At 47.7% G+C, this 11,948-nt stretch overlaps 1 pseudogene; it reads right to left on the bottom strand.

The window, feature by feature from the left end:
- Positions 1–10,115: 10,115 nt before the first annotated feature.
- LOC144669231 (U1 spliceosomal RNA) lies at positions 10,116–10,270 on the bottom strand (annotated as a pseudogene).
- Positions 10,271–11,948: the final 1,678 nt, after the last annotated feature.

Consider the following 11,948-nt stretch of genomic DNA (forward strand, 5'->3'; position numbering starts at 1 on the left):
CTGCCTTCAGGCTGAGGTGATAGTGCCGGCATGGCAACGCACTGAGGTCAACACTGGTAGGTTAGTGGCCGCCATGGGTACCTTGGTCCAGGGCATCCGTCCTGCACTGCTGCACGGACTGAACTCCATCACTGACACCGTAGTTGGCCTCCAACGGTGTCAACACGAGAGGGGTACAGGGCAGCTCAATCTCACTCCAGCTTCTCCAACTCCCCAAAGAGTCAGCCAGGGGCCCTTAGGCACCCATAGGGAGGAGGATCAGCAGGTGTAACCCCCTGGGCCATCCATCCAGGTGACTCCAGGAGTGTCCGACCCATCCAAATCCCCTCTCCCAGCAGCTCCAGCTCCACAGGTCGAGGAGGGTGCCACTGCCACACAGCAGGACCCAGAAAGCAGGCCCGGGACCTCCAGGTCTCAGCCCTCCAGAGGACGCCTGCCAAGGTCATCACAGACAGGGCATAGCAGTCAGCAGGCTGCCTCCACCTCCGCTGTGGGTGTCGGGGGAGCACCCAGGTGCAGTTGCACAGCCTGGGCATGGATGTTAATCACTTGTACTTAATGTTCACTATTGTCAATAAACTCCCAAGAATGTCTCCCTGCCTATGGCTCCTTGTTCTGATGAGCAGTGTTTTTTCATTCAGATGTGAAAACTTTCTGTACAAGATAAAGGCAGGTGTCTCAGTCCAGGGCCTCTTCCCTGTGCTTTGTGCAGCCTTCAGACCAAAGTGATGGTCCAGCCTCACACTCCCTGGACACATTACTGATGCCTGCACCTCGATGGTGCTTGTCATTGCTGCCAGAATGTAGTGGGCAGTGTCACAGAGTTCCCTCATTCTCTCTGTGTGCTCTCAGCACCTTTAAGGTGGGGCTGGCCCCCATCTCTTCAGCATCTGTGACCAGTGACTCTGTGCTCCTGAAGGGCTCAGGTGCTGAAGGCTGACAAAGGATCAGATGCTTCTAATATTTCACGGCCGCGTCTATATGATATGACCCTGATCACAGAGCGCAAGTGAGCTGCCCTCGGCCAGACAGGAGTCAGACATTCTCAGAGGCTGTGTGAAGATCCATGGAGTGTCCTCACTGCAGGTCATCATCATCCTCCTGGAATCAAGTGAATATTAGGGGCTCCGCTGTGTCTCTATGACATGAGCCTGAGCACTGAGGGTATGTGTGTTGCCATTAGCCACACAGGAGTCAAACGTTCACAGATGCAAGGTGAGGATGTCAGGACTGTCCTCAATGCATTTCATCATCACCCTCCATGAATCTTGTGGCTATGAGGGCCTCCTGAGCGTGCCTGCCTCATCTGGTCAGTGTGATGGCTTCATCGCCGGACCTCATCATCATCATCCCCTTTGACGTGTTCCTCCTCAGAGGATATGTGCAGCTCCTCAGCCAGGTCCTCCCCCCTATGCAGCGCCAGGTTGTGAAGCATTCAGCAAGCGATAATAATGCGCGACACCTCCTGGGGACGGTATTGCAGTGCTCCACTGGACCTGTCGAGGCACCGGAACCTCATTTTCAAAACGCCTGTCGTTTGCTCCACCAAAGTCCGGGTCGCGGTATGAGCCTCATTATACCATCGCTCTGCTGCAGCCTGAGGCCCCTGCACCTGCGTTGTTGGCCACGTCCTCTGCCCTTGTCCCCGAGGAGCCAACCCTGCAGCCTCTCCGGACCCTGTAAGATATCAGGGATCTGAGACCTGCTAAGGATGTAGGTGCTGTGGATGCTCCCTGGACATGTGCAGTCTTCGGCGACACTGGTTCTCAGTATCTGCAGGAATGACAGGCGCCGTCTCTTGGTCCTGGCTCTAGTGAGGTGCCTATGAGTGATGGCTCCTCAGCTGCATGTGTAGCAGGCCCTGCTGACCCCTCATCTCGAGGGAGGTGCTCCTCCCTTTGCTGAGCCAGGCACCTCCGCCGCACTCTTCTTCTTCTTCTCTGCTCCCTGTAAGCCATAAGGCATATCGCTAGATCATCAGGCTCCAAGATCCTGATGCTCACCTCCTGCAGGATCAAAAAGACAGATGTATGAGTTAGCATAGGTGTACTAAGGACCTCTCTTGGTTAAGTCTGAAGGCCCCTTCACGAATGCGGGAGAGTGCCGGCCACCATTTGGATGACCAGAGTGTAGTGCGCTCATTGGCTGTCAGAAACCCCACCCACCTCTGCCCCACTCCAATTGCCCGATAGGCAGCAGCTTTGCCCACTGGACTGCACGCTGTGCTCTCAGCTCAGGCACAGGCATTCTCCTAACCCACACTGCAAGGCTGCACTGTTAGCTTGAACCATGGGGGAGACTGGTCCAAACCGGGATGATGACATTGCAAGGGGCTGTGAGCACCTCCACCAGTGACTGCCCCATGGCCAACTTTAACAAGGGGATTGTACAACTTGCCCAGTCGTCCAATTATTCTGCTTCCCCCTATAACACACATCCATTTGCAGGCTGTGCCTGGGCGTTGAGAAGTCCTGGGGCATTTGGTGGCCCTTTCATGCTCTTGTGTTGCTTGAGTGGGACAGAAAAGCTTCAGAGGCTCCGACTCCGAGCCTGTCAATGGAGCTGCTGCTGAACGGCCTCCGCTGCAGAACAATGTTCGCTCCTGACGGGCTTTTCCAAGTGTGCGCCTGCTTCCCTCCCTACTTCCCCCTACCCCCAGTGTGTGCTTGAGTATTACCTTCAGTCTGCCTGTTCTGCCTTGCCCCCCCACCTCACCTCGGCCTGACCCACACTGGAGCCTTAGCCCCGGCACAGCACTGAAAGCCGGTCGGGAATGCGCGGTGCCTCTCCCTTGGTGTCCTACGGGCGATGCCTGTGAGCGCTGTGCAAGGTTGTGTTGCGCTCACCTCCGAGTTCCCCTCGAAGTTCAGGTCACCAGGTGCGCACCTTTTAAAGGCATTCGTGAAACACGCCTTGTGAAGAGCTGGCAACGTGGGCAGTAAGTCTGACATGGGGGGATGATCCCGGCCAGCGGGGCTTATAATTAGATGCAAATGTATGAAAATGATGTTCCTGACGCGCACTGACTGGAAATCCTGCTCAGCATTGACGGGCGGAGCAGATGATCGCAGACTGGTTTCCCGACAGCATGAAACTGATTTTTGGCCTACTGGCCATATTGTATCCTGCCAATCCCCGCCCGCCTTGACGCCAACAGGGTGGGAAATTTTTGTCCATTAACGCTGACAACTGGGTGTCAGTCGCTGATGGCCGTGACCTCTGGAGGCTGACTGTGTGGAGGGGCGTTGGAAGAGCTGAGCAGAGCCCAAAATCTCAGCAGGCCGAGGAAGAGGGCCCCGGAGGAAACAGAGGCCGGAGAATCGCGCATCATTTCAGCCGTACTGTCTCCCTCTGCTGCAAATGCGTCAGGGACTGCCGCGCTAGAGGGGAGATCCTGAACCAGGCCGGGCGATGTTTAAGCACAGAGTCGACCACCATGGCGCAAACCATCATCCCACAAGATGGACGGCCGCCAGACGGATGGGCTCTCGCAGCTAGAGCGCCAACCCAAAGGCCTTCCAGCTCGAAAGCAGGTAAGTGAGGGAGGAGGTGCTTCAAAATGGGGGCCCTCTCTCCAAACTACCAATTAGCCTGTGGTTGCTGCAGTCCGCAGACATTTGGGAGGGCTACCAGAGCTGCGTCAAGCGTGGCTCCTCCGCTCCTTGCCAGGCAGCTTTTCCTCATGGTAACATGTTCCATTTTCCAACCATTGTCTCGCTAAAGAATTTTCTCCTGAGTTCCCTACTGGATTTATTAGTGACTACTTGATATTTATGACACCTAGTTCTGGTTTCCCCCACAAATGAAACAGCTTCTCTGCATCTACTCTATCAAACCGTTTCATAATCTATAAGGCCTCTGTCAAGTCACCTCTCAGTCTTCTCTATTCTAGGGAAAAGAGCCCCAACTTGTTCAATTTTCCTGACAGATACAACCTCTCATTTCTGCTTTTTTTTTGCAACTTCTCCAGTGCCTCTATATCTTTCTTTTGTTATATGGAGACCAGAATGGTACGCAGTACACCAAGTGTGGTTTAACCAGGGTTCATAGAATGATAAAGCACAGAAAGATTCCGTTCAGCCCACCCTGCCTATCCCAGCTATGCAAGGTTAATATAACTTCTCTGTTTTTCAAATCCACCCCTTTAGAAATGAACTCCAGTGCTTTGAATGCTTGTTTACCTGCATCAATGTGCTTGGCGATTTGTGTATCACTATTCCCAGTTCCTCTACCACTCTTAGGCACTTATTTTCCATGGAGTATATGACCTCCTTAACCTTCCTACCAAAATGTACCACCTCACACTTATCTATATTGAGCTAATTTGCCAATTACATTCCATTCTACATGTTTAATAATAGGTTTTTTGCATATTGCAGCAGTTTTCCTCTTTATTATTGGAATGATTGACTGTCACTATATTATGAACTACGATTATTAGTTTTATTTATATTGTCATCATTTTTCTATTCATTCATGGGATTTGGGCATCGTTGGCTAGGTCAGCATTCATTACCCATCCCTAATTGCCCTTGGGAAGGTGGTGGTGAGCTGCCTTCTGGAATCGCTGCAATCCATGTGGTGTAGGTACACCCACAGTGCTGTTAGGGAGGGAGTTCTAGGGTTTTGACCCAGCAACAGTGAAGGAACGGCGATATATTTCCAAGTCAGGATGGTGTGTGGTTTGGAGGGGAACTTCCAAGTGGTGATGTTCCCATGTGTCTGCTGCCCTTGTCTTTCCAGGTAGTCAAAGTTGTGGGTTTATGGAAGGTGCTGTCTAAGGAGCCTTGGTAAGTTCCTGCAGTGCATCTTGCAGATGGTACATACTGCTGCCACTTTGTGTTGGTGGTGGAGGGAGTGAATGTTGAAGGTGGTGGATAATTTGGCACATGCTGCCATGATGATTTTTCCAATAAGCCAATTATCTCTCTCTTTCTCACTCAGTCACTGAATTTGGTGTCCTCCATAAATGTTGAAAATGTTCTTCCGAATCCCCAGTCTGATTCACTTATATAACTGGCGATTATAATGGCCTCAGCACTGATCCCTGTGGAAGGCCATTTTCCATTTTTTCCCAGCCTGAGTAACTACCTTTCAACCCAACTCTCTTTCCTGTTTTGCGGCCAGATCGCTATCCAGTCTATTACTTGCTCCTTGACTCCGCATGTCCTGATCTTAGCCATGCAGTAACTTACCAAAGGTCTTCCAAAAACCCAAAAATGTTATCTGCTGCATTATCCTGTGGACCTTTTCAGTTACTCCTTCAAAGAATTCAAAATAGGGCTGGTTAAACCCTTTTGAAATCCATGCTGACTACTCTTTATTGTATGAGCAGTGAGTCTACAACAGACCCAGACATGAGGTGAGGAAAAGTCCAGTGGTGTTGAGCTTTGGGAACTGTAGTAAAGTCACTTGTTTTCCCTAAGCATGCTAAATTTACCACAGGCCATGGCTCAAATAACTCAACAACAACAAATTGCATTTATATAGTGTCACGGATCTAGTAAAATATCCTAAGGTGCTTCACGGGAGCGTTATCAAACAAGACTTGACACCCAGCCGCATAAGGAGATATTAGGGGAGGTGACCAAACGTTTTGTCAAAGAGGTAGGTTTTAAGGACCATCTTAAAGGAGTAGAGAGTTGAGGGGGGGGGGACAGGTTTAGAGAGGGAATTCCATTGATTAGGGACCAAGGCAGCTGAAGGCACAACTACCAATGTTGGAAGAATTAAAAGTGGGGTTGTGCGAGTGGTCAGAGGTCGTGGAGTTAGGATACCTTGGACGGTTGTAGGGCCGGAGGCAATTACACAGAAAGGCCAGGGTGAGACATTGGGGGGGATTTCAAAAGAAGGGTGAAAATTTTTCAGTTGAAGCTTTGAAGGACTGGAAACTAATATAGGTCAACGAGCATGAGGTAGTGGGTGATCAGGACTTGGTGTGGGTTAGGAAAATGTACACAGCAATAATACAATAATGTACACGGTACAAGATTCTTGTCAATGTTCATGAAGTCCAATGATATTACCTTTTCAATAATGTACAAGTTGGTGATAATTTTTTATATTGCAAGTGTTATTGATTGCGTACCAAATATTGATTATTAAGCGGAAGGGATTGGCGATTTGTGAATATTGATTATGTAGAATGATATTAGTGTGCGGTGACAATTGATTATTATGTTGAAAGAATCATCTGTTTATGAAGCATTAATTATTGTAAATGAGATTGCTTGTGTTTTATGTCTTGATCATTATCTAAAAGGAATCTATTGACATTTGTTTATGTGAGATGAATTGTCTGTTTATCTATTAAGCACTGATTGTTATGTAGAAGTGACTAGCTATTGATTGAATGTTACTTATGATGTACAATTGAGTGTCTATACATGCTGCGTGTTTAAAGGGGATTGGCTGAAAGGATTAGATGAAGTCAAATGGGAGGACACTCATGTGGAGCATAAACACCAACATGGAACAGATTTTTCATGATGTCACTTTGATATCATCTTATTGTTATGTAGAAGGGAGCACCAATATGCCAGGGAGCAACAATCATGTGAAAGAGTTTGGCTGCAGATTCATCAACAGAGTATTGAGCCCAACTATTATGTTTTGCAGAAGGTATCGTTGCTGAATATTGGGCTTTCATATTGCAAAGATTACAGATTGGCTGCATATTGACTATTATCCAAAAGGCATTGGCTGTTCTTTAATTTTTATGTAAAAGGCTTTGGTTCTGCATTGAGTATTAATTTGAAGTGAGGCTCAATCGTTGAGTATATTCAAGACAGAGATTGATAGATATCTAGATAGTAAAGATATCAAGGGTTATGGGGTTAATGGCACTGAGGTAGAATCTAGCTCTATGGCGGACAGGCTCGAGGGGCCAAATTCTTTCATGGGATGTGGGTGTCGCTGGCAAGGCCAGCATTTGTTGCCCATCCCTAATTGTTCTTGAACCTAGTGGCTTGCTAGGTCAGTTCAGAGGACAGTTAAGAGTCAACCACATTGCTGTGGGTCTGGAGCCACATGTAGGCCAGACCAGACAAAGATGGCAGATTTCCCTCCCTAAATGATATTAGTGAACCAGTCGATGTTGGTTCATGATCATCATTACTGAGGCTAGTTTTCAATTCCAGATTTTATTAATTGAATTTAATTTGAACCCATGCCTCCTGAGCATTAGCCTGGGCCTTTGGATTACTAGTCCAGTGACATTGCCATCACGCCATTGTCTCCCCCAATATGGAAAATGCATACTGAGGACTGATAATTATGTAGCAGGCATTGGCTGTAATGATGAATTAATTATAATGATAAGGTGCTCAAACCGGTGAATAATACAGCACAGATGAAGACCATTCAGCCCATCGAGTATAAGCCTGCTCTTTCACAGAGCAAGCCAACTGATCCAGTTACCCCACTCTTTCCCCATATTCCTGCAATGTTTTCTCCTTGACGTAGTTATCAATTTTCCTTTATAGATACTATTGAATCTGTTTCCACCATTATAATTTTTTTTTTGGAAAAATACACTTTGTTCATAAAATATCTGAAAGAACATTACAAACATTTCGAAATGGCCATTACAAAAAGTGCAATCATATTCAAGTTTTTCACATAGATCATGAGGTAATTCAATACAATCAATGAACATTGCAGACATTTCAAAATGGTCATGACAGACAGTGCAATGGTATTTAAGTTATCTACATAGATCATGTTGCACTCTGAGGTGTTTCAATACAATTGAGATACATGTAGTATTCACTGCATACATTCAATATGAGTCATACAGCCCGAGGGATCTATTAAATTCCCAGTCCCTCGGTGCACTATGGCTGAAAGGTCTCAGACAGCGACCTTTCCCCATTGGGCCTTTGCGGCGGCTGCCCCAAGCTTTAGTGCGTCCCTCAGCACGTAGTACTGGACCTTGGAATGTGCCAGTCTGCAACACACGGTCGGGGACAACTCTTTGCACTGGAAGACCAACAAGTTTCGGGCAGACCAAAGAGCGTCTTTCGCCGAGTTGATGATCCTCCAGCTGCAATTGATGTTTGTCTCGGTGTGTGTCCCTGGAAACAGCCCGTAGAGCACAGAGTCCTGTGTCACAGAACTGCTCGGGATGAACCTCAACAGAAACCACTGCATCTCTCTCCAGACCTTCTTTGCAAAGGCACAATCCACAAGGAGGTGAACAACGGTCTCGTCCCCATCAGTCACCTCGAGGGCAACGTGCAGAGGGGGTGAGACTCCTGGCGTGTTGGAAGGATCTGATGGGGAGGGCCTTTCTCACCACCAGCCAAGCTATGTCTTGGTGCTTGTTGGAAAGTTCTGGCGATGAGGTATTCTGAAAAATGACTTTGACTGCTCGGGGAACCATCCGACAGGATCCACCCTCTCCTTTTCCCTCAGGGCCTCTAGGATGTTATGTGCTGACCATTGCTTGATGGACTTGTGGTCAAAGGTGTTTCTCTGCATAAGGTTTTCCACCAGGGACAGGTGGTACGGCACGGTCCAACTACTTGGAGCGTTCCGCGGCAGCGTGGCCAGACCCATCCTTCGCAACACCGGGGACAGGTAGAAGTTGCCTCCCCGCAGCAGAATACCCAGGCCGGAGGAACGTGAGTCGTTTCTTCCCGACCAGATCGATGGCCCATGGGACCACCATCGTGACCATTGCCTGTAGGAGCTGAGGTACGGTATCGCACACTCCTGCAGAAACAACAGGTCAGCTTTGACCTTGGCAAGGTAGTCCAAGGTCGCAGCACATCATGTAGTAGATTTAATGCTACGCACGTTTATGGATACAATCTTTATCCCCATTTTTAAAGCATTTTGTCACTTACCAAACCTGCTGTCTTTGAGAGTTCCAGACCTTTGGTCTGCTCCTGCATACCCACAGTGTTCACAAATTGTCTCACTTTGGATGGGCTGAGGAAACCGTCCTGTACTGTCCCATTGGAGATGTTCTGCTCAAGGGGAATTGGGGGGTTCGTGCAAGGAGCGAGGTTTGAATTGTTCTCTGTTGGAGAAGTCTCTCCGATCCATTCCCCCTGAGGCTGTCTGCCGCCTCAATGTTTCCCTTTATCTTGTCTCTCTCCATGTCCTCCTTAGTCCCATTGTGCTCGCTGGAGGCCTTGGCGGTTGTAGGGTTGCAAGTGTCCTTGGCGGTAGTGACACTGACCATTTCATCTGCTTCCCCCTCGTTGGTTTGGGCCACCTGTGCATAAGTGAGGCAGCGTTTGGAGCAGGTCCTGTAGAGGTGACCTGCCTCGCCACACAGGTTGCAGCACTTAGTCTGTTTGCAGTCCTTTGTCTGGTACCCTTCCTGCTTGCAGTTCTTGTAGAGGGCGGCGCTGCAGTTGGCCGCCACTTGCCGCATGAGTGACAAAGTTTGGGCAGCCCAGTGTAGACAAGGTAGCCACGGCTTCCCCCGATAGCGAAGCTGGGAGGAGGGTGGAGGATGGCTCCCTTACCATCCCCTTTGAGCGTGACCTTGACCTGGTGTTTGCTGGTCCAAATCCCGAAGACGTCTTTAACCTCAGTGCAATTCCCAACCTTGTCGACGTACCTGGCGAGGAAGGTGAGCACATCGGCGACAGGGACGTGGGGGTTGTAGAGATGCACCGTCACCACACGGTCCCGTTGCAACGGCAGAGCAAAGAGTGACTCCACCATCAGGATCCTCATCTCCGGCTGGTCTCTCTTCTCCTCGAACACCTTCAGGAACTTGACGCAGGCAGCAACATTCCTGAAGGTCACATCGAAGTATCGAGTGCTGGGGAAGTCCTGCAGGCAGTCGATCTCCGCAGCTTCAAATCCACACAACTCCAAAAGGATTCTCTTAATGAAGAAGGCACGATCCATGGGTGTTCCTCCTTCACTATCCTTCACCGCTGCCCTAACGGTGTTACATACCCCCTGGTTTGGGGCTCGACTGGTTGCAGCCATCAACTCTTTAAGTTCCCAATGTTCGGCAATAAAGCCCCTTCAAAGGAGAACAAACCACAGAAGAGCTTCCAACACCAAAGGGCAAAAAGGCCAGAGCCTCTGCTGAAACCACCCTGTAAAATAAATGATACCCACACAAAAAAAAAACACTTACCCACATGCAGAAGCAACCACGATCCTGGTCTCTCCCCTTGCCGGGTAAGTATCCCGCATCTGGGGACATCGCAGGCGTCGGCACACCCGAAGTGCAATGGGCTAGCCTTGTCCTGGGAGGACCACCTTCATAATCGTGGTCTCTCCCCTGCCAGGTAAGCATGTTTCCACCACTGTAACAGGCAGTACATTCCAAATCCTAGCCTCTTGTGTGTAAAAAAAAAAGCTTTTCCTCATGTTGCCTCTGGCTCTCTTGCAAATCACCTTAAATTGACTGTGTGTTGACTATTGACCATCACATGTGACTGTGCCTTGTTTATTTACTTAGTGTTTGTTCATTATACAGAAGAGATTAAGTGTATATTTATTGTTTTGTGGAAAGATCGAGTATTGATTCAAATATATTTATATATAGATACATACACTGAGCATTAGAAAATTCTCAACCAACACCAGGCTCAATAGAAACTCATTTGAAAGTATTCTGAGCATTCATTGGTATGTAAATTGATTGTCCGTTTATTGATTAATATGCGGAATGATGTGTCCTTTTATTGACAGAGAGTGTTATATGTTACAGCTAAACGCTATGGAATAGCTCCCTCCATTGTCAGGAAATGTTCTACTTTGTACAGGATTAACAGACACTAAATAACCTAGCTGTAAATCTTTATACCACGCTATTTAATGAATCCCTCACAGGTTCTATTGAATTAAACAGAACAGGAACACTGGGCAATAACCTGAAACTCCATAAATTGATTCGAGGTCAACTTACTGTTGTGTCCAAGTGACCTTTGATGGTGAATTGAACATTTCGGTTTGATTTGACATGAATGCCCAGGATATTGTATTGCACAGCGACTTAATCTCAGCACAATTACAAATACGCTATCCTTTCAAATGAGTTTCTATTGAGCCTGGTGTTGGTTAAGAATTTCCTAAGTGAGTGAATGTTGGGATTTTCTAAAGTCTAAAGGAGTCTATAAGAATTAAAGGGAAGGAGTTTTCTCCATTGGATTCTTTACACGGGATATGCTCATCCAGCAATAGGGCCCCAATAGAACCCCAATTAAGGGGTTTGCAATTCTGTGTACTGGAAATGATTGGGAATGGATGGCTCACTATAATTCTGTACAATGACTGAATAGAAAGGAGTTTGCTCTTTTCCTACTTGACTCAATGCAAGTTAATAGAGGGAGATGTTGTGTAGTGGTAATGCCACTAGACTAGAAATCTAGGCTAATGCTCTAGAGATGGGGGTTCAAATCCCAGCAAGGCAGCTGGTGAAATTTGAGTTCAATTAATAAATCTGGAATCTAAAGCTAGTGTCAGTAATGGTGACCATGCCAACTGTTGTCGCTTGTTGTAAAAACCCATCTGGTTCACTAATGCCCTTTAGGGAAGGAAATCTGCCATCTTTACCTGCTCTGCCCTATATTCCAGATCCACAGCAATGCAGTTGACTCTTAACTGCCCTCTGAAATGGCCTAGCAAGCCACCCAGTTTGAGGGCAATTAGAGATGGGCAACAAATGCTCTTGCCAGTGATGTCCACATCCCATGCAAAAAAATAAGAAAGGGTTGTGCTCACTGAGATCTTGTTGAGATCAGGTTAAGTGAGTGGGCAAAAACTTGGCAGATGGAATATAATGTGGGAAAACATGAGGTTATGCACTTTGGCAGGAAGAATAGAGGAGCTGAACATTATTTAAATGGAGAAAGACTGAAGAAAGCTGCAGCACAGAGGGATTTGGGGGTCCTCGTGCATGAATCCCAAAAAAGCTAACATACCAGTTCAGCAGGTAATAGGGAAGGCAAATGCTGGCCTTTATTTCAAAG

The sequence above is a fragment of the Cetorhinus maximus genome, chromosome 28, assembly GCF_964194155.1.
Source record: "Cetorhinus maximus chromosome 28, sCetMax3.hap1.1, whole genome shotgun sequence".
Classification (NCBI taxonomy): domain Eukaryota; kingdom Metazoa; phylum Chordata; class Chondrichthyes; order Lamniformes; family Cetorhinidae; genus Cetorhinus; species Cetorhinus maximus.